The sequence below is a fragment of the Rhinolophus ferrumequinum genome, chromosome 25 (genome assembly GCF_004115265.2).
Source record: "Rhinolophus ferrumequinum isolate MPI-CBG mRhiFer1 chromosome 25, mRhiFer1_v1.p, whole genome shotgun sequence".
Lineage (NCBI taxonomy): Eukaryota > Metazoa > Chordata > Mammalia > Chiroptera > Rhinolophidae > Rhinolophus > Rhinolophus ferrumequinum.
Genome location: NC_046308.1, coordinates 15424886 through 15451856, shown reverse-complemented (window position 1 = coordinate 15451856; position 26971 = coordinate 15424886). Strand labels below are relative to the sequence as shown.

Sequence of the window (26971 nt, the reverse complement as noted above, 5' to 3'; positions counted from 1 at the left end):
CTGGGACACCTGCCTGGAGCTGCAGAACGTCCCCACCTCCCCAGACAGTGTGGAGTGAAGGCAAACACAACTCAGGGTTCAGAGGCTGCGAGGCTCAAATCCAACCCTGGCTTCAGAAATCACTCTCCCTCCCTGTGCCTCAGTTTCCCCACTTGCAAAGCAGCAAAAACAAGCCCATCCTTGCAGGAGGCTATAAGGTGAGCTGTCGGGGAGTGCCTGCACAGGCTGGGGGCTCAGAAGATGTGTTCTCAGGGCCAACAGCATGGCGCTGAACAGTGGCTCCCAAAAATATCCAGTTCCTAATTGCTGGAAGCGAGATCCCTGTTACCTTACATGGAAAAGGGGTCTTTGCAGATGTGCTTAAATTAAGGATCTTGAGAAGGGGAGATCATCCTTGATGATCCAGCTGGGCCCTAAATGCAATCACGTGTCCTTGTAAGAGGCAGGCAGGGGGACACTTGACTACAGAAGAAAAAAGGCAATGTGACAAACTCAGCAGAGAGACACCTGAAGACGCTAAGCTGGCTTTGAAGATGGAGGCAAGGGGCCTGGCCTGGCATGCGCCAGCCTCCAGAAGCTGGAAAAGGCAAGACATGGGTCCTTCCCTAGAGCCTCTGGAGGGACCCAACACTTTGGTCTGTGGCAATGTGCTCCAGCAGCCTCAGGAAACGAATACAGAGGCCTTCACCATTCCAAGCCAGGACGACCGGATCAATATTTATAGCCAGATGCAGGTGGAGCCCAGACACAGGTATTTTTCTAGAGCTCCCAGAATGGTGGCAGGGATCATGCCAGGGTGAGAAGCACGGGTCTGGGAGCTGGAGGGGCTCGAAGGCACAGCCACTTTTACACAGCCTCCCAGCACTCATCTCCTGAACCGCAGCCACCTGTCACTTGCCTGCCCCGCCCCCAGGACTCTGAGCGTCCCACCTGATTGCCCTTACTGAACTCATGGTCACCAGGTATTGCCCCAGCACCCACTACGCGTCACGCCACGAGGATATAGATGTGAACAAGACAAGGTCCCCACCCAGACCCAGGAGGAATTACAGCATCGAGCCCGAAAGCACTAGGATGGGGGCTGGCCTGGGGGCTGCAGGAGACTGGAGAAAGGAGGACCAGAGGCTCCCGGAGGAACGTGGGGAGGGTTCCAGCACGGGAGACATCTGAGCTAAGCGAAGATAGTACAAACTCCCCGTGCAGCGGACGCTGTCGGCGCCCCATCTGCCGCTGCGTACACTCCAACGGTTTCTCAAATACCCCAGTTCCCCCAGCTCTCAGGGAGAAAACTCGGGGCATGTTCTACACCATCCCCGGAGGTCCCGGGGGGGCAGAGCCTCTGCTGCCCACAGAGGTAGTCTGTTTATGAGCACACCCAGCCGTGGCCTCCTCTCTCCCCAATCCCACTGGTCCACTCCCCAAGCAGTCTTTCCTGGGACCACCTCCCACACGAACTACTTACACTCAAAACATTGTCTCTGAGTTTGTTCGGGAGCCCGCAGCCAACCAGGTGACATGTTCCATGCAGAAGGCACAAAGTGAGGAGAGGCCTGTGACACAAGAGAAAGATATCAACACGATCTGATCATCCACATCATTTATCACCACCACCTCCACCATGCGTCAGACGCTGCCTTAAACACGTCCGTGTGTTATCTCCTTCTGCCTTTAATGGGGGAAGGTGCTATTATCATCCTCTTTTACAGAGGGCGAAACTGAGGCTGGGAGAGGAGACGTCTTCGTAAAAATTGGGAATGGCTTATGTTATCTCTGGGACCGTACCACCCATCTCTCTCCTCTTCGCGTATTATGCTTCAGCCAAATAAACTTTTCTGTTCCTTGCACTTGCCACCACCTCTCCCCCACCGCCAGCAACCTCCTACCTCAGGACTTTTGCCCACGCTGTTCCCACTACGTGGAGAGAGGGGCTGCTGCCTCTTCTACGTTCAGTTCTCTGCTTGAATGTCATTTCCTCAAAGAGGCTTCCTCCGAACACCAAACAGGAGCGCCCCTGTCTCACCGCCCTGTTTTATCCTCTGGACAACCCTTTTCACAGACTGAAATTATCTTCTTTATTGGTTTATTTAGTTTATCATCTGTCTGGAACACAGGCTGGCCAACTTTGGGCCATGGGCCAAATCTTGCCTGTGGGTTAAGGATGACTTCTGCACTTTTAAATCAATGGGAGGAAAAAAATGAAAGAGTAATGTGTCATGACACATAACACTTGTGTGAAAATCAAATATCAGTGTCCATACGTAAAATGTGATGGGGGCACCACCACATCCACTCGGTTATGGATTGTCTCTGGCTATTTGTGTAGTAAAAGGAGGTCAGCAGTTGTGATGGGTGTCATATGTTCCAAAAAGCCAAAAACATTTACTCCGGGGTCCTTTGTGGCCGACCCCTGCCCTAGGGAGCAGAACCTTGTCCTGTCACTTCCAGGAGTGAGTCCTGGGGCCTGAAGGGGGCCAGGCCCAAGGCAGGCGATCAAATAACAAAGGGTTGATGATTAACACAAAGACCCCTCCCTGTAGGGGGCTGAGCATCACCTAGGCTGGCAAAGGGCGCATGAATGAGTGGATGAATGAATATCTACACCTCAAAGCCATGCCACAGGTGGCATCCCTTAGGATCCCTCCAGAATCCTCCACAGAGCGGCCTCCCTCCAACTGCACCAGCCTGGCCCGGACATTCATTTTGTGAGCCCAGAACTCGAAAGAGAGGACGTGATTCATTCCACAGGACCTTTTACCAGAAGAGAAAGGAAACGAGCCCTCAGATCCAGAACCAAATTTAACTCCTCTTCTCCACACATACCCCTCCCCCACGGAATATACACACACACACACACACACACACACACACACACACACACAGCATCTCTCCACCTCAATGGGTAAGAAGTCCAGCCCAGCAGCCCGGGTGGGGGAGGCAGTTCCTGGCTCAGCTTTCTCCCTGAGGAGCACCCACAATTCTCTCAAAACACAGAAAAATCCTCAGCGCAAAGGCAGTATTCCAGAGCAATTCCTCCCTCTCCCTCTTCCTCTCATTCTTTCCCTTTCTCTCTCTCTCTCCCCACTTCCCTCTCTCAGCATGGAGACAAAGAGGGAACTAAAGAAACAAGAGACAGAGCAGGAAATAAGGAGCTTGCACTACACTGGGAATTTCAGATCCAGCAAATAAGCCGGTCTCTTAGGAGCTATTAGCGTCCTCAATTCCTGGGAGACAGCACCTAATTTATGGTCTAAGTCCCAATAGAGGGACTTAACACATTGATTTGTTCATACTTTGGAATGTTTCATCTAAACCGATAGGTATTTTTATTTCCCAAGAAGACACTTCTTTTCCATGTGGATAGGTATCCCCAAAGTCAGAGAAACAGCAGGTTAAAGGCTCTGGAACAGGCGTAATTATCTTGCCCTTTCTTCCAGGTCTTGGCCCAAGGTTTTATCACAACCCTCCAAAACACTCTTGGGTAGACAGGTCAGTGTTTACTGCTCTTTTTCGCTCTTTCTCCTCCAGAGCTCTGTTCAGAAAGGGCAGGATCACAGCAGCTCACACATATATCTTACATATAAGATATATCTTACATAGAAGATGTAAGGCAATGAATTCCACACTCACCGAGTTGCTGAAGCTACTGGATGCCTGTCCCACCACTGAACCTTCCTTGGCTGGGCAAACAACCCCACACAGGGGTCAAGTCAGGTGTAAAGTCAATGCTCCCTGTTCAGCTGTCTTTGAAGACAGACCTTCAAGGTTTCAAGGCCCTTCACCTCCAGGTGCGTTGAGTGTTCACAAGACAGAAGACGACGGCAAGCGTGCTCGTCTCCCAGCTGTGTGACCCCGGAAAAACTGCTTACCCTCTCTGGGCCTCCATTTCTTCAGGGGATATTAGTACTGCCTTACCTGCCTGCCAGGGTTCTGAAGATTAAACCACTCAAGAGAAGTAAACGTGCTTGGGGGTAAACCTGAAAGCATGTGCTCTGTTAGTCCCTGCCATGCCCCTTCACAGTTTGTAGTTGGAATGATCTTTTTCCCAAAGAGACTCCTGCCCCGGCTTAAATCCCCCAGAGGCACTTAGAATGAAAGCCATGCCCTCTCCATGGTTCTGTGTCCCAGCGCCCCAGTCTCTCCTCCCTCAGCCCCCCCCCCACTGCCCCCCTTGCCTACTCTGCTCCAGTCACACTGGCCTCTGCTGCGCTCCCACAGGAAAGCCTTTGCACGCACTGTTCCCTCTGCCTGGAACAACCCTCCCCCACCTTCCCTGCCCCACCCCCCACACACACACCCTGTAGGTATCAGTGTTAATGGCCCTTCTTCAGTGTAGTGGGTTGAATAGTATTCCCCTAAAATTCACGGCCATCTGGAATCTCGGAATGGACCTAATTTGGTCTTTGCACATGTAATTAACTAGGTCTCAATAAGGTCCTACTGGATTAGGATGGGCCCTAATCTAAGGACTGGTGTCCTTATAAGAAAAGGAGAAGATGCGGGATACACTCAGAAAAGCCTGAGTTGACCTTTCAGCTAAACTATGTCCCCAGACTTTCTTCAAAGCATCCTGCTCTTCTTCCCTTCATTGCAATGTCTTTCTCCCTTCCCTGCCCATAAACTCCAAGAGAGAAGGGGTCTCGCTGCCAGGCTCCTGCAGCAATCAGCTCAGAGACTGGCCTAGAACAGGCATTGAGTATTATTTGCTAAATGAATTAACCTGACAGAAGCACCAAGGGAAGCTCAGAGAGGTCGAGGGACTCACCCAAGGTCACACCCCAGGAAGAGGCAGGGACCAACCCCCAGACTACTGGCCTCCATGAGGGTGTTCTGGGGAGCCAGGATGCTGATGCCCACCCCACAAGCATGGGAGGCCCTGCAGGGGAGCCTCCTTCTCCCTCCTGACTCCCAGCTGCCATGCTGGTGCCCTCTGGGCTCTACACCCGACCAAGAGCCTGACCTTGGCAGGGACCCGTCTTAGCTCAATGAACCCATAGATGAGTTCTTCACTCCTCGGAGATTCGGGGACCGCTGTGGGGCAAGGGGTGCCCTGGACTCAGGTTACGCTGACACCCGCAGGGCAGTTCCAGCCATGGCGATGCAAGAAAGTGGGCCTCGCCCACTGGGACCCACTCTTCCTCTCACCCCCACACCCCACCCCTGGCTCCTCCCTCAAACACCTTCATTGCCTAATTGCATTTAGAAAGGCACACAGTCCAAGGGGTGGACGTGAAATAGCACTGAGTCATGGGAGACAAGCAGTGCCAGGGAAGAGGACGTCTCCACTGGGTGCTAGCGTGTTCTTCACACTTCTGCCACGCTTGATAATCACCCTTGTGTAACCGAGTGACAGTGAGGACTCTGGCTCAAAACCTGCAGCGACAGCAGTATTTATTCAGTTGGAACTTGATGACGTTGCTTGGTTTCCTTAGTTTGTATTTTTAAAGTAAACTTCTATTTATGGCCAGAGATGCTGGTTTTTTCAATTTACAGTAATGACCCACAGATTTGTATTGAAATATTAGGTGAGTAATAACATAGGAGATACAGAGTCATGGCAAAAATCAGGAAATCGGCATATTCAGTCATTCATTCATTCGCACCCACTCATTCACTCACCCGTTCATTCCTTCGCTCACTCTAGCACAGGTAGACATACACCAGATCCCTCGGGTAGCTCTGTGACAAATTCCTCAGCTTTCACGGGAATTGAATAAAATGTTCCACGGCCATGCCTCTCTGGCCAGGTTCGCACAAGAACCACCTGGGGAAATTTCTTTTTTAATACAGATGCCCAGGTACCACTCTAGACCCACTGAGTCTGATCCTCCCGATGGTGGCCTGTCATGTAGGGTGTCACGCGGGGTCTCTGGGCCTGCTCCCCGCATAACGCAGGATATGGCGAGGCCAAAAACGAACAACACGAAGCCATGGGTGGGGGGTTCATACCACTATAGTCTCGCTGGCGGCTCGGTTGGAGACACAGGAAGCAGGAGCCACACGATCCGCAGCCTGCCGTCTGCTTCTCTGCCAACCCACCCCACTTGCTACCTGCAATCCGCCGTGCTAACTGCAATCCCCGTTTGCTAGCTTAGCCACGGCAGTTATATCAGTGGCTAATGGCTAACTGGTAACAGCTGATGGCCAACTAGTCACAGCTGACGGCCATCTACTACCCGAGCCAGCACCTTTCCACGTGAGGCCGAGAGCCTGGAAACCGGTCTCTGGAACTCTGTCCCCACATGGTCCCAACACCTTTATTTTTTTTTAAAGCTCCCAGAGGGGATTCTTCTGAGCAGCCAAGGCTGGGGTACTCAGCTGCTGTTTCTTCCCCAGGGAGCAGGCAGCTAGGTCTGTGGTGTCCAGACAGCATCCTGGAAGTATTACATCCAGGCCTTAACTGTTTCTTCCAAAAAAGACACAGGACAGCGCGTGCCCTGAGTTGGTGAGAAGTGGTTCTTTAGTATTTCCTCAGGATCTAACCCAGGCCAGCACTCTGCAGGGCTTTGGGGTACACCCTGAGAAAGGTCGCACCGTGAGGTGAGGGGGGAGGCCAAAATAGTCCCGGAAGACGTATTGTGATGCAACAGCTGCTCTAACAGGAACCGAGGCCCAACAAACACAGATCCTAAGAATCTCCCACAAAAATTACGTGCCAGCCACATCTATGAGGATGGCTGATAGCAAAAAAAACAAAACAACAAACCACAGAAAATAACAAGTGCTGGTGGGGAGGTAGAAAAACTGGAGGCCTTGTGCTTTACTAATGAGAATATAAAAAGGGTCAGCTTCTGCGGAAAATAGTATGGCAGTTCCCCAAATAATTAAACATATGAGATGAATTATCATTTCATCCAGCAATTCTAGTTCTGGGTATTTACCCAAAAGAATTGAAAGCTGGGTCTTGAAGAGAGATTTGTACACCCCCATATGCAGCAGCATTACTCACAGTAGCCAAAACGTGAAAGCAAGTCAAGTGTCCATTGACAGACAAATGGATAAACAAAATGTGGTCTCTCCATACAATGACATATTTAGCCTTTAAAAAGCAAGGATATATTGATACACGCTACCACATGGATGAACTTTGAGGACATTATGCTGAGTGAAATAAGCCAGTCACAAAAGGACAAATACTGTATGATTCCACTTATACGAGGTACATAAAATAGTCAAATTTATAGAGACAGAAAGTAGAATGGTGGTTCCCAGGGGCTGGGGGAGAGAGAATGCGGAGCTAGTGTTTCATGGATACAGAGTTTCAATTTTGCAAGAGGAAACATTTTGGAGGTGAATGGTGGTGATGATAGCCCAACAATGTGAACGTATGCGACATCACTTTTACACTTAAAAGTAGTTAAGATGGTAAATGTATGTTATGTATCGTTCACAATTTAAAAATAAATCATTTTTATTTTAAATCTAGTGCCAGGGCATGGGCTTGGACCCAGCTGCCTGGGTTCAAATCCCAATTCTATCATGTGCTAGCTAGGTAGCCTTGGTCAAGTTACTTTGCCTCTCTGCATCTCAGTTTCCTCATCTGCAAAATGGGTATAAATTTAATAACACCCACCTCATGGGGCCATGAGAGGATGAAATGAGTTAAAAGGGTGAAGTAAGTGCTTAGCAGAGTGCCCAGCTTATGTATGTGTTCATTTTGTCAACATATTATATTGGAGTTATTATTACCATCCTTCTCCATACCCTGCTGGAGTGCTAAGATTGTGGACACCCACATGGAGAATATGTGGGCCCACAGGGGTGGATTTTGGCCTTGTGGTTTGCTTAATACCAGGTGCCACTTATGAGTAAGGAATAAAGACTTTCCCACGCGTGGGGAAGTGTAGAAATGTAACTCAGTGAAGACAGAGGCCAATCCAGCCATCACTTAGATGGCCCTGCCCAGAGCCAGGACCAAAGCGTCTGCCCTCGGCTTGCTGGTTGAAGCAGGCCAAGACCCTGCCCTCTCTGGGCTTCAGCAACCCCTGCTTCCCCTCCCCACCCACCCTGTAAATCAAAGAGCTAGTCCTTGGCCTACCTGTCAGTACAGCAGACCCCTGGGCCTCACAGGAAGTCCAGGGGTGGGGTGAGGGAAGGCAGAGGCCCCCAGGTGGCCACAGGATCAGAGGGTCTCCAGCGCTTAGGGCTTTCTCCTCCTGACCCACAGGCTCCATGATGCCAAACTTGGGCACTGCGCCCCAGGAGGAAGCTGGGGGTGCTACCCGCCTATCATCCACCCACTGGCCTCACCCAGGCTACCAGTTCCATTTATTAAGTGCCCAGAGGGGCAGAACAGAGTCCCTGGCCTTGGACCAAACATTTTCTACAGAGTCCCTGGACAGGAAGGGCCCCTAAAAGGTCACGTTGTCCATCCCCCAGTCTCCAACGCCCTGCTGGTTTCCCAGTGTTTAAAGAAACCCATCCCCAATGTTGCAACGTCATCCACTAAACATACATGGATGTGTCTGATGCTGACACTGTGGAAATATTATTATTATTATTATTATTACATTAATAGTAATCAAAGTAACAGCAACCAAAGACATGCCCACCACTGAATAAAAACTTCAGCATCTCAGTTAGTCCTCACAACAGTCAACTATGTGCTGGTTCTACTATCACTCCCATTATACAGACAGTGAAACTGAGGCTGAGGACTGAACTTGCCCAGAGTCACACAAGCAGCAAATAGTGAAGCCAACAACTTGAACCTAGGCTTCCCGGGTGGTAAACCTGACCTGCTTGGCTCTATCCTCTCCCCCATAACATGGCCATTTATTGAGCACCTACTACTATATGCCAAACCCTAAACAGTCCTTTGAAACAGGCGTCACAATCACAACCCTTTTGCGGATAAGGAAACTGAACTAGGAGGTGACATGATTCGGCCAGAGGCAACATTAGAACTTGGGTCTGTCTCCTTGTAGGGCCCTGGTCATCCTCACTGGGCTGTTACTCCAGAAAGTCCAGTTGTCGCTCTGCCTTCCCCCTCCCCGCCCCGACTTGCAGGGTCCCCATAAGGATTTGTCCACCTGGAACAGGGAAGGACGAGGTGCCATTTCTCCTGCAAAGCCCAGCAGACTCACGTTCGGCCAAAGCAGGTAGCCCATGGGCTGAGTGGGGGTGGACCCAGGATTCGGGAACGGGCAGGGAAAGGGCCCAAACCCGTTCCTCCACCCGTCAGGGTGCAGCGTGCTGGAGCGTCTTCATGTCATGACCTGCCCTGTGGGATCTCTGCATCACCCATGGGAGTGCCCAAACCTGGCGAGGGGCCAGCGGGTGTGGGCACTCCACCCAGACAGCTACGGAGCTCCAGCACCGCTGAGCTAGCTCACACCTGCTGCGGGTGGGGAGGTGGGCAGCAAGGATAGGTCCCTCCGACAACTGACAATGGGGCACAGAGAGGATGTCAGGTGGGAAGAAGCATGAATTAAGAAGCAGGAATCCTGACATCTTGTCCCTGCTCAGCTGCAGGCTAGCTGCGTGACCTTGAACACAACACTCATCCTCTCCAAGCCTTTTGTTCCCTCCCCTAGAAAGGAAAGTTTCCAAAGGAAAGGCACAAAAAATCCAGACAGCCTTGTTAGGGCCAGGATGCAATGCCCGCCCCTGGGGATTCTGCAGGCCTGCTCCACAGACTGGGAACTGCCGAATGTGAGGCAATCCTCCCCAGGGGCACGCATCCTGTTCAGCGTCCCCAGCTGCAGCAGAGCCAAGAGCCTCAAGTCCTGGCTCAGGTCAGGGAGAGAGGACCAGGCTGTCGGGAGCCCTGCAGACCAGGGATCAGTGACCTTGCTCAGGCCCCAGCCAGCTCTCTCCCACAGGGCACACCACGCAGAGAGACCACTGCGACTCCAGGGGAGCGTGGGGGTGCAGCGGAAGCATCTTCACTGCTGACAAATGAGCCAGAGCTCCCAACCCCTGCCAGTGAATCAGCAGAGCCATCACCACTGGGAGGCCAGGGGAGGCCAAGAAGGCAGGTGAAACGAGCGGGGACCTTGGATCCCAGCTCTGGCCGTCCTGGCTAGGCTTCCTGACCCCCCTCTCTTTCTCATCTGGAACAGGGATCCATGGTGCCTACCCAGTGGGGTCATCCTAAGGTTGTACCAGATGAAATTACAATATTCCACCATTGTGGACCTACAAAGACGGCACTTTGACATGTTTCAACCCAACAGGTGGATGGGGGCGGCATCCAGCATGAGCGCAAGACGCGCTGGTCAAATGTGAGCACAACAGCGAAATGACTGCTCTAAAGAGGCAGCGGGAGCAGAACCAAGGAGATTGAACTCTCCTCTCTGTGCTAGCAGAAGAACGTGTTTCTCATTCACGGGATAAAATGTAAAACATATTGTTGCACACACCCCTAAACATAACAGCCACACAACAAAGCAGCTCACCTGCAGGTAGCCCGTTAGGGTGTACAAGGTTAAGGTTCCCGGTACTCCAGAGCCCGGGGTGCAGATGGAATATGGTGATCCTCTGATCAATACGCTGTATTTTAAGTGCTGTATTTCCGTGCGTGTTAGATCAGACATAACCAGCCCACTGAACACCTTGTAAGATGGTTTTTATTTAAGTTTTTAAAAGTGAGTCAAAATGTGGTCTATCTGTATCATGGAATATTATTCAGCCGTGAACAGGAACAAAGTCCTGATACACATTACAACGTGGGTGAAGCTTGAAAACATTATGCTAAGTGAGAGTCAGTCACAAAAAAAACACATATTGTATGATTCCATTTGTATGAAATGCCCAGAACAGACAAATCCAGAGACAGAAATCACATTAGTGGTTACCTCGGCAGGTGTAATTGCAGAGAAATGGGGAATGAGTACGGAATTTCTTTTTGTGGTCATGAAAACGTTCTACAGCTGATCATGGTGAAGGGTACAGAAATCTGAATATACTAAAAACTACTGAATTGGACACTTTTTAAAAAATTATTTTTATTTTTTTATTGAAGTACAATTGACATATAACATTATATTATTTTTTTTGTATACGTTGCAAAATGATCATTGCTATAAGCCTAGGTAACATCCATCACGTTACAGTTACAAAACATTTTTTTTTGTTGTGATGAGAACTGTTAAGATTTATTGTCTTAGCAACTTTCAAATACGCAATGGAGTACTGTTAACAACTGTCGCCATGCTGTACATTACATCCCCAAGACTTACTGATTTTATAACTGGAAGTTTGTACCTTCTGACTTTCTTCACCCATTTCTCCCTCTACCCCCTACTTCTTGCAACAACCAATCTGTTCTCTGTATCTATGAGCTTGGTTTCTGTGTGTGTTTTTGTTTTTGTTCTTTTTTAGAGTCTATATACAAGTGAGATCATATGGTATTTGTCCTTCTCTGACCTGTCATGTAGCATAATGCCCTCTAGGTCCATCCATGTTGTCGCAAATGGCAAGATTTCATTTTTTTTATGGCTGAATAATATTATGTTGGATAAATATATATCACAATTTCTTTAATATTCATCCATCAATGGATGCTTAGGTTGTTTCCATATTTTGGCTGTTGTGAATAATGCTGTAATGAACATGGGGTGCAGATACCTTTCCAAGTTAGTGTTTTCATTTTCTTCAGACAAATACCCAGAGGTGGAATTGCTGGATCCTACGATAGTTTTATTTTTAATTGTAATTTGAATTATAGAGTTTAAATGGATGATTGTATGGTATGTAAATTATATCTCAATAAAGCTGTTATTTAAAAAAAAAAGTAAGTCAAGTTCAAGAAAAAGGTTCACTGAATAACAGTCCAGGTAGTTCATGAATATGAAAAATTTTCAAGATGATACAAGAATAACTGGAGTCTGGGAAACACCAAATCGATGTGTTAGATACTCAAAGCACAGGCTCTGTGTGGATTCAGATCCCACTTCCTGAGTGACCACGACCTAGTGACTTCCCCTCTTTGGACCTCAGTTTCTTCATCTGGAAAATGGGAACAAGAAGAGTTCCTACCTCATGAAGCCACCAAGAGAACTAAATAAGTTACCATAGGGTCTGGCACATCTTAGGAGGTCGATAAAACAGTAGCATTGCTACTTGTCACCATTAACATTTTGCCAGTAAACTGAGGCTCATGGAGGGGATGAGACCTGCCCAAGGTCACAGGCTGGGAAAAGGGCTTGAAATCAGAACATGTCTTCAAGCGCACGGAAGTCCTACCTCCTACCCAGTGGAGAGGCCTCACCCAGGCTTGCCCTGCCTAGACCCAAGATCAGCTGGCAAGTCCTTTACTGAAAGTGGGCACAACCTGAAAACCAGCTAGGAATTTGCTGATGGCCTGCCAGGTGACAGGCCTCCCAGAGCTGCCCAAACTCCCACAGTACAGCCCAGCAAAGGAAGTGCAGGTGGGCAGAGCATGGCTGAAGGGCCTGGCAGGGGTCTACCACGGCACATTCAACACAGGCTTGCGATTAAGACCGTTGGTCTTTACTGGTATTCGTTCTCATTATTTCCACCCCGATTTTCTTTGGGACTCACCAGCCATTGACTTTTATTCATTCATTTATTGAGTGTGCCTACTATGTGCCAGGCACCGTACTGGGAATGCAACAGTGAACAGAAGCAAGTCCCTGTCCTCCTGGAGCTTACCGTCCCATCAGGGAGACACAGAGAGGAGAAATAAACACAGAATCATATGATTATTATTTGGGGTACGTACTGCGGGCCAGGAGTGGGGCAGGGGAAGGTCCTCCACTCCGTGCCACCACCCTCTCCCACCTGCAGCCTCCTCACTCGCCTTCCAAGCTTCTACTCCGGCCCCTCACCTGGACTCCAAACTCTGCTCAGCAACCAGAAGGATCTTTTCTAAAACCCACACCGACTCTGTCACAAAGGGCCACCGTAATTACCATAAACCCCACAGTGCCCTGCCCTGGCCCGCAGGCCCCGAACAGTCCTCCTGTACCTCCCCTTCGCCCCCTCAGCTCCTTCGGTCCTTCCAGCGGTCCCACTGCTCCTGCCTCAGGGCCTTTGCACTTAGCATCTTTCTAGCATGATCTTGGATTTCAAAGAGAAGGGAAACCTGGTGACCAGCTGGGCTCCTGGCCTGTTCCAGCCGCCTATGCTACCCCCACCCCGACACGAGACACACTCTGGAAGCTGAAATCCTCCAGGATGGTTCTCCCTTGGGAAACACTGTTAAAGAAACCCCTCTAGAAACAGTGGCATGTGAAGAGTCCAGCCTGGTCAAGGAGATACCCAGGCCACAGACAAAGCCAGTAGCTCTCTGCCAAACTCCTTCCTCCATGATCCATGCGCCCGAAAATGCAGTTCCTGGGTGCAACATCCTACAACATCAGCCAGATCGGTCACCCTGAACTTTGGGAGAGACATTTGGGATGTACCACATTGTGGGTACAACATTCAATCTGGAGGACCCCAAGATTTAGCAGGCATCCTTCAGAGCAGCTAAAATGGATGAATAGGGCCTGGGGACCCCTAATGGGGGGCGCACTGAGGTGTGATGGACAAGTAGTGGTTTTTTAGGTCAGCCGTAGAAGAATAACGCTCCAAATAACAGGCATTGGGTGACCTGAGCTGCTGCTCGTACAAACCGCTCTGGGGAGCACCAGCAAAACTACTACTAGTAACCACTACGGCTGCCTTTTTGATCACCTACTGTGTGCCGAGTGTTTCATCACACACTCAAGTGTGAAGTCAGGGTTCAACACACTCGCAACGTGGAGTCAGACAGCAAGACAGGAGTACTAATAATAGAATAATAGTAACTACAACTTATCTTGAGGGTTCAATGAGAGGACGCACAGCAGGTACTCACATGGGGCATAGGGTCTGCGGGTCAGTGTTACTAGTACAAAGGTAATGAGAGGGGAGGAGGAGGAGGCACCACGTACCAACTTTAGAAGGTGAAACCTACTATTAGCCCCATTTCACAGACGAGGAAACTGAGGGTGGAGGAGGTTGTATAACTTACCCATGGTCACAGAGCTAATACAGGACAGCAACCCTTCCCCGCATGGCTGTCCCCAAATCCAATTCACTTCTGAACACTCGGCTCCATTAACCCCTTCCTCTCTCTGCTCCTCTGAGTCCCCACTGGTGTCCAGGTGACTTTCTAGTTTACAGACCTTCTGAGAGGTGGCTGGCTGACCCCATCCCTCTTCCCAGGTGTGGCTGAGCCTGTCCTCCTGAAGCCACTGCTGTAGCCAGGGGAGGAAGAGGCTCATCTTACACAGGCCATCTCCAGCCCGCTGGGACCGTCCAGCGGCTTTAACTTGGACAACTCCCAGACCTCGGCGGGGACAGGAAACATCCTTGAGCGATAAGGATCAGGACTGGCGTGTGAGCACTCACCGTGCTCGGTGGCGGCCAAACCACCTGACCCACCCCGTGCTGAGCAGCCCCCACATCTGAAACGACACGGAGCATCTCTGGGCCCTGCCCGGGGGAGGTGATCTGGAGGTCCCCCCAGCCTAATGTCCAAATCCAGCAGTTGTAGATCACACCATTCCTAGAAAGGGACTCATCGCTCAAAACAATAAAAAATACACCTACCTGTAAACCACTCGTAAGAATTAAGCGTCTGCTGTGTGCCAGGCACCTCCCAGAGCATTTCACAGACATTAACTCACGGAACCCTGACAGCCACCTCATTTTCCAGAGGAGAAACAGGCTCAGAGAGGGGAAGTGACCTGCCCAAGGTCACACAGCTAGGAGGTGACCGAACCCGGATGTGAATCCAAGTCACCTGAGAATAAAGCCTTCTAAACCCCAAGACGCAGTACTAACATCTGTCAATCATATGCATGGTGTGACTGACAGGTCTAAAAATCATGCCCCAAAATACGAGCACTGGGAATCTTTAGAACGTGAGAACATCAGAGTTTTAGCTCCTCATTTTTGTTTATCTGTATTTCTAAATCTTCAACAATAAAAATGTATTAGAATGTAAATGTATTGCAATAAGGATAAAAAGAGAATAAAAATGATTAACTAGGAAAATGCAATGAGTCATCTGTTAGTTCCCTTAACAAATAGTCATCTCATGTCACTAAGTGCCAGGTGTAGAGTGACAGCCGAGAATGGCCTTAGAAGGGCCCACCAGGCGTCAACAATGAGACATGAGGCCACCACAGTGCTCCGGAGAGATGCCTGCACACAGTGGGGATTTTACCCAACATTGCCCCCCCCCCGCCCAGGAGAAAAGCACTCACCCCAACATTCACCCATGTGACCTCAGTGAGGGCTCCTAGCCAGGCTGAAAGGCAGGCATGGGCACCCCCATTCCATGGGTGTGGACACCCAGGCAGAGAGGAAGCCACTCCCATGGCGGGTGAGAAAAGAGGCAGGATGTGACCCCAGGACTGTGCTGCTCTAAACCCAGGCAGTGTCTTCAATGGCAGGCAGCGACTGCAGTCCGCGGAAGAGCCACCTTCCTGGGGGTGACTCAGGACTCTAAACAGGAACTGGATGCTACCCAGAGAGCCCCGCAGGACAGCCAGCTGACCCCAACTAACGCCAGGGCAGATGGCTCACACTTGCTCTGCTGGGTCAGCCAGCAGACTTGACATTCCAGAAATTCCTCCAAAGCTTTTTGCTGCCTCCAAACCCCCTTTTCCTTTTAATGAACGACAAGAAGGAAAGGCAGGAGGGCTGTGATTAGGCATCTGGATAAAGCCCGGTTTGGAAGCATTATCACTTCCTTTCTGGAGTTAAATCCAGCAGTAATGAGGCACATCCCACCTCCCCAAGAAGAAGGTGGTCTGCTGTTTGCCAGAGCTGCCTGTGGCATCCAAGTCCTGAGTGCATCAAGGGAAACAGTTTGCTTCCAGGCTGACAGGAGGCGGGACCAGGAGAACACGGTCCCTCCCCCAGCCCCCTCGTCACAGTGCTGGCACGCAGCTCTCTAACCCCGCATCTCTCTCCTCCCTGAGGGCAGGCGCTGTGTCCCAGGCAGCAATGAGACCCAGGGTCCGGCTCAAGCCCTGGCACACAGTAGGTACTTAAACATTAACAAAAATGAAAATGATCAACTAACCCAAGAGAGGAAAGGACACACCGCACCAGAAGCTCCGAGGGGAGAGACTATTTCCGGGCGAGCTGGGAACCAACTGTGTTGCGTTATTATAGGGAGGTCTAGGTTTGTAGGAGGCAGACCTGAGTTCAATCTAGCCTCCACACCTTCTTACCTCAAGCTCAGTGACATGAAGAGGCCTTTATACCTCTGAGCCTCAGTTTACTCATCTGTAAAAGGGGTTAGGAACACCAACTGAGTAACTGAGAATTGATGAGAAGACGCATACGCGCTACCTCCCTAGCAAAGGACGTGGCACACAGCAGGCCCTCAGCTAATGGTGGTTTTCTAGGCCCTATCTTTGAAAGTGTTGATTTTGATTCTTCCCAGAAGGTGTAGCAGGAATAAGAGGCTCTGGGATCTACTCATCCAGTTCCTCCTCCCTCTGTGAAAAGGGCCCAGAGAGGGGAAGGGGCTTACCCCAGGACACACAGCAGAGAAGCAAGTACTAGCACTCAGGAGTCGTGACTTCTGGCCCAGAACTCACTCTGATACACCCTTCATTCTCTCCCATGGCCTTCATGCCCCAAGCACAGTCCCTGGCATATAGGTAATAGTTGTAGAAACAAAGATAAGAGGTTTCCAGTGCGAGGGCCCAAAATGAAAGGGAGAGACAAACCTGGCCAGCTTCCTAGGCCAAAGGGCCCTGGGAGTTCCCCAATTGAGTCACTTCCCAGCCTGGCCTTGGGCACTGGGCAGACCTGATGGGCACAGTGCCTCTGAAGGCCCAGGCTTCGTGTCCAGGCAGGCGGAGTGGGGTGAGTTCACAGAGCGACCTCAGTGTACCCAACGCACCCGCTGGCCTCCCCTTCTGCCAAGAGGCCCCACACACCCTGCGTTTCCTTCCCCCGGCAGGGCCTCACCACGCCACCAGTAAACAGGACGGTCCCCAGAAAGGGCTTTCGTCACTGAGGAAGCCAAACAAAAAAGAAAAGAAATATCAACACAGAGTCAGCTGGGAGCCGCGGACCTGACCTGCAGCCTTTGAAAATACAGCTGTGTCTCCAACAAGTAGGACTCACGCAGAAGGGCTCCAGGGCTCCCTGCCTGCCACGCTGGTAAGCCGGACAAAGCGTTTCACTTCTCCAAGACTTAGTTTCCTCATCTGTAAAGTGGGAACAACACTAGCACTGGCACCTCTCTTTGTAAGATGAAGAAAGGACCTGAAAAGGATTTGATAAAATAATGCACAAACCCACATGTCAGAGGAAGTGGAATATAAGGAACAACTGTTTTTTTATGACTGCCACTATGTCTGCTAGTAGGACAAACAAGAAAGATTTATATTGTGATTGATAGAGCAATTCCTCGCTGTAACTTCACACATTTTTTAAAATCCCTAAGCTGATCTTTTTACAAGGAAGGGCTCCCATTTTTAAAGTGCCTACTATGTACAGGGGGCTTTACATGTAGTTACGTCACCTAATCCCACAATGACCGCACAAGGAAAATCTTAGCAGATGCAGACTGAGGCTCAGAGAGGGCAAGTCACTTCCCAAAGTCACGCAGTAATGGCATTGTGGAGATGGGGCGGAACCCAAGGATTGTCCAGCTCTGCCCTGCTTTACCACCAAGAAGAGAGATTCAGGGCACAGGGGCTGCAGTCAGGCTGCAAGGATCCAGATTCCCCCTTCCCGTTAGTGGCCCTGGGCATGTGACTCCCTCCTCGGAGCCTCGGTTTTCTCATCTGTAAAATGGGGACATGAGAATCAAGTAAAACGATAATGAGCACAGTACCTAGGACAAAATGAATGCTCTCTACTCATTTTTATTTTACTGTGAAGAACATTTAGTGTTCTCAAAAGCCGGGTCCCAGCAGATAGAGGAAAGGCCACCTCGGTCATCTCCCTCAAACTTCTGAAGGCACAGGGCCAAGGCAGAAACCACCAGCCCCACACAGGTCCAAGGCTGTCCTCTCTCACCCCCAAGGGCACCCTGGCCCATCTGAGACTCACTTCATAGATGAGGAAATGCTCAGAGAGGCGAACCGATGTGCCCACAGCCACACAGGAATCCCAGGCCTGTGCCACCCTACACGCTGGCCCTCCCCACCAAGCTTCCTCCAGAAACCCACCCCTGACCTCCAACAGAATCCCATTTTCCCCGTAACTAGCATAGGATTTGCCATGTGACTGATGCAAGTTAAATTTTTGTCAAATGAATGAAGGAGGGAGGGAATGACCTCTAGCCTTGCACCTCGCTCAGGTGGCCTCCAGTGGAACTCATAACCATGGGCTCCCTGAAGCCTGCTGTGGCTTAGGCCTGCCCTGGGGAGAGAATGAGGTAAACAGTGACCCATTAACAGATGGCCCTCCAGCTACAGCAGAAGGGGAAAAGCACCTGCTCTAAAATCATCTGCCTCCTCATTCCTTTCCCCAAGGCCCTGGTGGCTCCCAGGACCAGAAGCAACTTCCCTGGGCCTTTACAGACTGATAATAGCACTGGTAATAATGGCAATGATAGCTAACATACATTCATTAGCGGGCACCGTGTATTAACTCACTTGACGTGCATCAACCTCATGAAGCAGGCACTATTATTACTCCCATTTTATAGATGAGGAAACTAAGTCACGGAGAGGTTACCTGCCCAGCTCAAGGACACACAGACGGAAAGTGGTGGAGCTGGGATTTGAACTTAGGCAGTCTGGATCCAGATTCCCTATAATAGTCCCAAGGGATACTGGGAATATCCAACTCTGCAACCAATTCTGCAGAACCAATATCCAATTTTGCAGAATTCCTCATTCCACCCCAATCAAGACCCCCCTTGCTCGACAGTCACAGGCACCATTTATTTATCATCTACTTTGTGCCAAGTCCTTTTAAGTAATAGTCACGAGCACCCTGTGTCCATTTTACAAATAGGCAAACTGAGGCTGAGAGAGGTTATGAGACCGGTTGAAGACCATGTGACCCATAAAGGGCAGACCTGGGATTTGAACCCAGATCTGTCTCCTCTACAGCCTCCCCTTGGCCTCACCGTGTTCTCCCACTCCACTGGCCACAAGTACCATAGCTTGAGGAATTGTAAAGCACATCAGAGCAAAAATCATCACCAAGACGACCATCCCTCACCTTCCCACCTCACATCATAGGTGCAAAGCCTTACCCAATACCATGTTTGAGCTTAATAACAGCTCTACCAGAAAGGATGCAGTATTGCCATGTTCCAGGTGAGGAAACTGAGGCTCAGAGAGGCGAGGTGCCTGTTCCAGGTTATAGACTCAGACCAGGTCTCCTTACCCAGAGCACGCCCTACTCCGACGTGTCCTACACAAATCATGAGCCACTGTGCTCACCGCCACCTCTAGGCAAACATTTCACCCCTGCAAGGACCCGTCCTCCTCCATCAGAAACATGGCTGTGGCAGGTTGTAATATGGCTCAGAAAATACATACTTGTTCCCTCTCCGCCTCATCAATGTGAGGCTTGGCTATGTGACTTGCTTTGGCCGACAGAATGAGGACAGAAGTGACACCTTCCAGTTCCAAGGGGAGGCGTTCAGAGCACTGCAGGCTCCCAGTGGGCTCCTGAGCGTCTGCTGTCCACCACAGAAGAGCGTGCCCTAGCCAGCTGCTGCCTGTCTGCCTGGGTATCAAGATGAAGATACACAGGGCAGACATGAACCCAACCCAAAGTCTGGAGAGTCCAGCCTGCCGTCCGAGCCCAGCCAAGATCAGCTGAGCCATCTGCAGACCCACAACCGTGAAACCAATGTTTGTTGTTAAAGGCCACTGTGATTTGGGAGATATTTGTTACACAGCGTCATCAGAGAAAAACCTAAACCTAACTAATACAGGACCACATATTTCCAGAAGGAAACAGGTAGACTTGTGGGTACATGGGCACATACCTTCCAAGACATAGTCCCCAGCAGGCTGCATTAAAAGCCAAGGGCCACAAAATGTGCTGCCTGCAAGAACTATCACCTTCCCTACTGTCACGCCAGAGGCTATATCCCATGGCCACTGATAAGCCAGAGCCGTCCACTGTTCCCTCTCTGAAATATACAAACAGGCTGTCTGTCGCACAACCTTGGTGGGAGTATGAGAGGTACAACCTCTCTGGAGGCTAGATCAACATTCTAAACAGCCATCATCCCAAGCTGGGGTAAAACTCCCCAGCCTAAAGTCTGTCCTTCAATCAACCACAATGAGTGGGCAAAGATGCGTGAACAGGGATGCTTATTGCAGCATTGCGTGTCATAGCAAAAAACCAAATAATTCAATGCTTTTCACTGGGATCTGTTCAATAATTAACAGCATCTTCATGCACTGGAGTATTGTTCAGCTTTTTAAAGGAGTGGGGTAAGTCAACACATTCTGAAATGGGCAAGTACCCAAATCTGTTTTTAACTTATGTGCAAAATTCTATTTTATGATTATTATTAAAAGATTACGTCTACAGATGTTGATTAATTTGTTTATTCCATGACTCTTTACTGAGGAAACAGCAATATAGACAGATAGGGTTTCTGCCTTCTTGGAGCATAAAGTCTAGAGGGAGAGGAGGAAACTATAACAACTCCACTGTGACCACAAGGAAAATAACAACAACCCACAAATACTGAGCACTGACCCTGTGCCAAGCCCTTCTCATTTCCTCCTCACAGCAACCCTCAGAGGTAGGACTCCTTTACTGACAAGGAGACTGGAGCTCAGAGAGGTTAAGCCACCTGCACAAAGTCACACAGTCGATAAGGGCTAGAACCAAGATTCAACTCCTTCCGTCTGGCTCCACAGCGGGTGAAATATATAGATAGATATATAATAATTATATTCAGTATATATATATAGTGTGTGTGTGTGTGTGTGTGTGTGTGTGTGTATCACTTCTGTTATGTAAACATCCAAAGATCACGCTTCAGGATGTATTTCATATTCTAAATAAAGATGAGGTCATAGAACATTTCAAAGGTCGCTTACCTGAGCAATTAACAAAGGTAGCTGAGATAACTACTTCTCTACATGTCAATCCATAATCATTTGCATACTTGTCTCACTTTGCCTTCCCCTCCCTTCCTCCCATCCAATTGACCAGATTCCTGAGGAAAGGATTCTTGAAGACAGGGGCTCTTGAATTGCCCAGGTAAGATACATAGTAAAATAGTCATCATATTGAAGGAAAAAGAATATGTGTGCATGTGTATCCCTCAATTCAAAGTTTGTTAGCTTCCTTTTAAATGACAGGAGCTTGAGTAGTGGAAGTAGGCAGGAGGACGGCTCCAAGCCTCAGTTTCATAAACTGCAAATTCAGGAGTCCCAAAAGCAGGCATCACCTGAATTTGTTGTGATGAATGAAAAACAATAAAATTTAATAAACAAAATTTAAAAAGAGCTTGACCCAGAGCCTGGCACCTAGAAAGGGTTCAGTGAGAAGCACCTATTCTGATGTGTTATGTGCTTTACCCACATTCCCTCCAGTCTTCCCATTTCACAGATGAAGAAACTGAGGTTCCAAGAGAGAAATGGCTTGTGGGGGGAGGGGGTCACACTACTGTAATCTGGATGGGTGATGTGGGAAGGAATGTGATCTCCTGGACTGGGACCCTCCTGCCATCTTCTCTATCTCAGACCTGCCAAAGTCTTTCTGTTTGGGCACTTAGGGAGGGGCAGGGAGGTGTAAAGAGAATTTTTGTTGCCCATGGTCTCACTTTGATTCATTTAACATACCCTGCATTCTGAGTATATCAATTAGCACACAACTGTCCAAACGATCGAGGCCTCTGCCTGTGCTGCTCCTTCTGCCTGGCATGTCTCCTCTCCTTGCCTCCTCCTTTAAAACTCAGCTCAAGTGTCACCTGTGTTCACCCCCCCCCTGCCCACAACACACACACACACACACACACACACACACACACACCCCAGGTTGGGAGAGGCACCACCTGCCTGAAACACATCCTGATGCCAGACTATAATGATAATAATCACACCCACCACTAGTGAGCAGATACTTTGCTGGGCCCCTTCCCTGCACTGCTTCACTCAACTCACATAACAACCCTTTGAAGGAGAGGAGTAGCCTATCATGACCCCATTTTACAGACGAGGAAGGCGAGCCTCAAAATAAGTACCATGCCCAAGACCACAACCAGGAAGGGGCAAGGCCTGGGTTTGCCCCCAAGTCTCTCTGGCTGGCTCCCACCTTTCCATCTCTGCCTCTTCCTGGAAGGCCTCCTGGGTTTATGCCTGCTGTTCCCCTTTTGTGGCTTCTCTACTCGACCTCACTGACTCCAAACATCGGCAAGTTGGAAGCAAGTTCAAATCCCTGCTCTGCCGCTGCTGGCTGGCAAAGACCTTGCCACACCACTGAGTCCTATACCTGTGAAATGGGAATGAGCACCATTCCCTGACACAGGAAGGTGGTGAGGGTTCAAGTATGAAGTCCCCGAGGACCTGGATTTTATGACCATCCCTGGGAAGGCAGACAATGAGTGCTCAGCAAGATTTACTGAATCTAATGGAATACTGACCCAATATTTATGTCATCTCCCCTGGGGTGGGGGGTTCCTTCTCTAGATTGAAGGTTATGCCTCAAAGGGGTGTTCAACTGAGTGGGTCTCTAAACATAACACTAACATCTCTATCCAAATCCAATTGACCACCACCTCTCACCTGGATTTCTCTAGCAGTCTCCTCACTGGCCTCACAGCCTCCTTGCGTACCCTCTCCAATCCAGCCTCCCCACAAGAGCAGTGCAAGCTTCCCAAAACACACATCTGACCCCATCCCCCTCCCGCAGAAAAACTTCCACAACACCCACCCCACCGCCCTGGAATAAAGTCTAAACCTCTGAGAATGGCTGACCTGGCCCCCGTCAACATTTGCCAACACCGCATGCTCCCTCGTACATCCAGGCCCTTCTGTTCCCTCTTTCCGGCCCAGAACACCAACCTCTTCCCACTGCAAACTCTCCAAGAAACTAAACCCCTTGACCCCCATCCCTCACCAGCCAGAAGACATCCGCCTCTCCTCCCATTATCATAGCTCTCTCCCCTTTTAGACAATTGCCTCTTTCCACTAACCCTTCCCTTAGTGTGTGATTGCTAGCTTCCTTCTTTGACAGTGTCTTGAAATACTTAAGAATGAATGAATGAATGAATGAATGAATGAATGAATGAATGAATTCATACTTAAAATATTCTTCTGGCTTTCTTTATGGTCGAGGTGTATTCTGGTGATGCTGAGCAGGGAGAAATTCTCAGGGCCAGACAGTGGGCTGCTCTATTCTCCTGCCAAGGTCAGTCCTGAATAAAAGCCAGCCCCCAGGATCTCAAAGGGAGTGAGGCCCCTCCAGCCTCAGAATCTGGGGTGAGGGCTGCACCCCCAACTTCAAGAACCAGCACAGTTGCCTCACTGGACTGTAGGGCAAGCTGATTCCTAAAGAGCTGGAATGTAATGCCAGGAGGACAGGTCCTATGCCGCCATGGGCCATACCATTTCTATAGTGTTTGCCACATAGTAGGTGCTCAACACACACACTGGGTGACTGAATGAGCTGGCTCCTGTGCCCAGCTGAAACATGTGCCCAGGTACTATACTGAAATCCTGCACTTCTCTGGGGTAACAGCACCCTTGTCCAGCACGCAAATCCTTTAAAAAGGATTCCCCCCAAAACCACCACCAAGACCAGGGCTAATGTCTGCACAGCTCCCTAGGGAATCCCAGGGCTGACACGCCAGTGTCTGGGGGTGAATGCACGTTTGTCCAGGGGCCTCCGTGGATTAACAAAAGAAAAGCTGGGCCAAGGAAGAAGCCTCATCCAAACGCCCTGGTTACTGATTAGCCAAACCCTAGAGCTTCTCTCTGCAAGGAGGATCAGAGGGGCAATTAACCTCTTTGTAAGAAAGACCAACTTAAACATCTCTCTAATCCTGCAGTTTAAAAAGTCAGCAAGTTGGGTTTCTAGAACTTTCCCTCGGATACCGTAGGGGAAGCTCAGGGGATGTGATGTGGGAAAGGAGGGGCCACAAACGGGGACCCACTAATATTTACAGAGCCCTTACCTGTTTCATACCTATCATACCTACTAATTTTGCCAGCCAAAGACGAGAGAAGGTTGTGATCCCCACCCTCACCCCATTTTGCCCAGAGAGGAGACCTGGGCTCACAGAGGTTAAGTGTTTTGTCCAAGGTTACAAATAAGCTGCAAAGAAAAAACTCTTTCTTTGTGCAACAGGTACAGCCTTTTCCCTTCCAAAAGGTAATGGCTGCTCCGGGCTAGCGAAAGTTCAGTCGTGCGGCAGGAAGCCGTGACAACCTGGGAGGCGCGCAGGGGTCATAAGCACCGCTACCGGACTCAAAGCAGGGTTTCAGGGCGCGGCGCCCCGACTCCGAGGCGAGTGTGTGCCAGGAGGGTGTGGACAGGTCAGCCTTGGGTGGGGGTCAATGGGCCGCTTTCCTTCCCAAGTGCCACGCCTGTAGCCCCTGGCGGCGCCACCAGCGGGGTGGGGACCAACCGAACCCGCCTGGGAGCAGGGGAGATTGAGCCCTAATTCTATCAGGGTGCCTCTGCCCTGGGAAGGCGTGCGGAGGGAAGTGCAGGCCGGGCGGGGAGGGCGCATCGGGATCCCCGGCGCCCGGGGGCCCGGCGCTCTGCTCTCTCTCCACCGCCCCCGCTGCCCGCAGGATCCCTTCACCCGGGCTCCGCCTCGCTCGGCACCCGCGCTTCCCAGTGTCCACCTCTGGGGCCTCCAACCCGCACGGACGTCGAGATCCTAGCAGCTCCAGGCTGGGTACCCCGGATCTCTAGCGATCCACCAGTTCCCAGCCACCAGATCAACTCTTGGAATCCACTCCCAAGGCTTGGACCAGCGTCGTGGAAGAGGAATCAACTAGCTCCCAGTCTCCAATCACCGTCCACCGTCACCCGGGGTTGGGGACCGAATGGGACCCCAGGCCGCTGGCGCCCGATCCCCTCCTGGGACCTACTCCCAAGTCTTCAGCCGAGAAGCGCGGGATCCATTGGCTGCCCTGTGCGGGATCTTCCTGCGGGATCCACTCCCAAGTCTCGGGATCTCCCGATTTCCAAATCAAGATTTCCCCTCCCCACAGACCCGGAGCCCGGGGAGATCCACTGGGTCCCAGCCTCTTCCCCCGCCAACTTTGCCAACTTTTCTCCTGGGGCCTCAGCCGAGCAGAAACTTGGCGGCCATCGTCGGTCGCTGCCTCCCCAGCCCCCTCGCGGGCCGGGGACAGGGACGGATGGCCGGCCCCCACCCCCCGCGGCCGCCGCGCAACCTACCCTGGAGCCGCCGCCGCCGCCGGCCCGCGCCGCGCCGCCACCTGCCCGCAGCCCGCGGCACCTGCCCTCGCCGCCGGCGGCCCCGTGCAGCCTACCCTGCTGGGGGCGGGGCCTCGGGCGGGGAAGCGCCCCTGTCGCCGTGGCAACCGCGGCCGGCGGCGCCTGCGCGGAGGGCCCCGGGGCGGAGCGCGGACGGTCGGACCGGCGCTTGCCCGCTGGCTCAGGGGCCAGGGACAGCGCGGCGAGTCAGAGGTTGCGAGGCCGCCCAGGACATTCCTCCCGGAAGCGCCCCCAACCCCAGAGCTCCGATCTCTCTGCGCCCGGTTCGAAAAGTTGTTCATGAGCCCGCCCGCGTTCCCGGGGCGACCCCCAGGCCCCGGCCGGGATTCCCCGCAACGGACAACTTCCCGCCGCCCGGTCTGCGCCCCCGAGAGCCTAATGCAGCCCGGGACCTCAAGAGACGCTTGGTCAAGTCTCGCCCATTGAACCGCTTAGGCTGCGGGTGCCCGCCCGGGAGCGAGCCGGGTCTGCGCGAAGCGCTGGCGCCTCCTCGCGGCGGGAGGGGGAAGTCTGCACCTGGCCGGATCATGTTCACCTCTCTGCGGAGCCTACTGTCCGGCACGCCTGCTGCCATTGTGTTGACGTGGGGGCTGCGGGATGAGGCCTTAAACTGAGAGAATCGTAGGGAGTCGCCCCTGAGCAAGAAAAATGCCTGTTTTGCTAGCTTTCACTTATTTCAGTCCATAGATCTTTATTAAGCATCTGCGGTATGCTACGCAGGTGCTGGGAACACAGTGGGGGAGCAGCTGGCAACATCCAGGCTCTTGTGGAGCTTAGACGTTGTAAACAATAATCGTGCGAATAAATGTAATTGCATTTGTGATACGTGCTCCTAAGGAAACGTAGGGAGCATAAATAACAAGGACCTAAAATCATATGTGCATTTATTGTAAGTCAGACCTCAATAAAGTTATACAGCGAGGGGGAAAAAAAAGAACATCCCACTGTATGGCATCAGGAGAATTGTCAAGGGGGCTCTCCTACTTTGTCTTTCTCTCCATTTGTGTGTGTCTGTAAAGGGCACTCCTGTTACGCATATACACATGGTATCCATTGTTTGTTTCAATCTGCACAGCAATCCTTTTGAAGTTACAATCACCAACCCCCACCCCCTTACCAAGGAGCAGTCTGAGTCTTCTTAGGAGACTTGCCCACAGTGAGAACCCAGAAATGGTGAGCTTGAGGCCCCATGAGGATTTATGTCCTAGGCAACTGTCCTTGCTCATCTGGATGTCCTTAGCGTACTCATCAGTAGCATCCAACTCAGTGGCTTTTAAATACGACTTCCACTCCCAGGAAGTCTGTGTGGTAGGAGACAGAGAATGGTGGGATTGAAAAGGTAGAATCTCTCAAAAGCCACCTGTAAGCTGGGCTCTTCCAAGACATGTTACTCAAGCAAAGAAAAGTCATTGTTTATTGTTTGCTGCCCTCTCTAGAGCTGCTGGATTCGCAGTGCCTCGAGCAGGGCTTGGCACATAGTAAGCACTCAGTAAATAGTGAACTCAAAAAATATTGGGTTAAATGCATGAATGACCAACAGCTGATGGAGTACCATCTGCTACCTCTCCTCCCTAGCCTTATGGGAACTTTCTGTCTCTCCTGGGCA

The 26971-nt window shown here is 50.8% G+C and overlaps 1 protein-coding gene across 1 annotated transcript in view; it reads right to left on the bottom strand.

Moving 5' to 3' along the window:
• KIAA1671 (KIAA1671 ortholog) overlaps positions 1 to 25364 on the bottom strand; it is a 188672-nt gene extending 163308 nt beyond the window's left edge. The window contains exons 1-2 of the mRNA XM_033098322.1: positions 25306 to 25364; positions 1463 to 1550 (exon numbers count right to left, since the gene is read on the bottom strand). The gene's annotated coding sequence lies outside the window, so the exon portion shown is untranslated. The remainder of the gene's footprint in view (positions 1 to 1462; positions 1551 to 25305) is intronic.
• Between the last annotated feature and the right edge of the window lie 1607 nt (positions 25365 to 26971).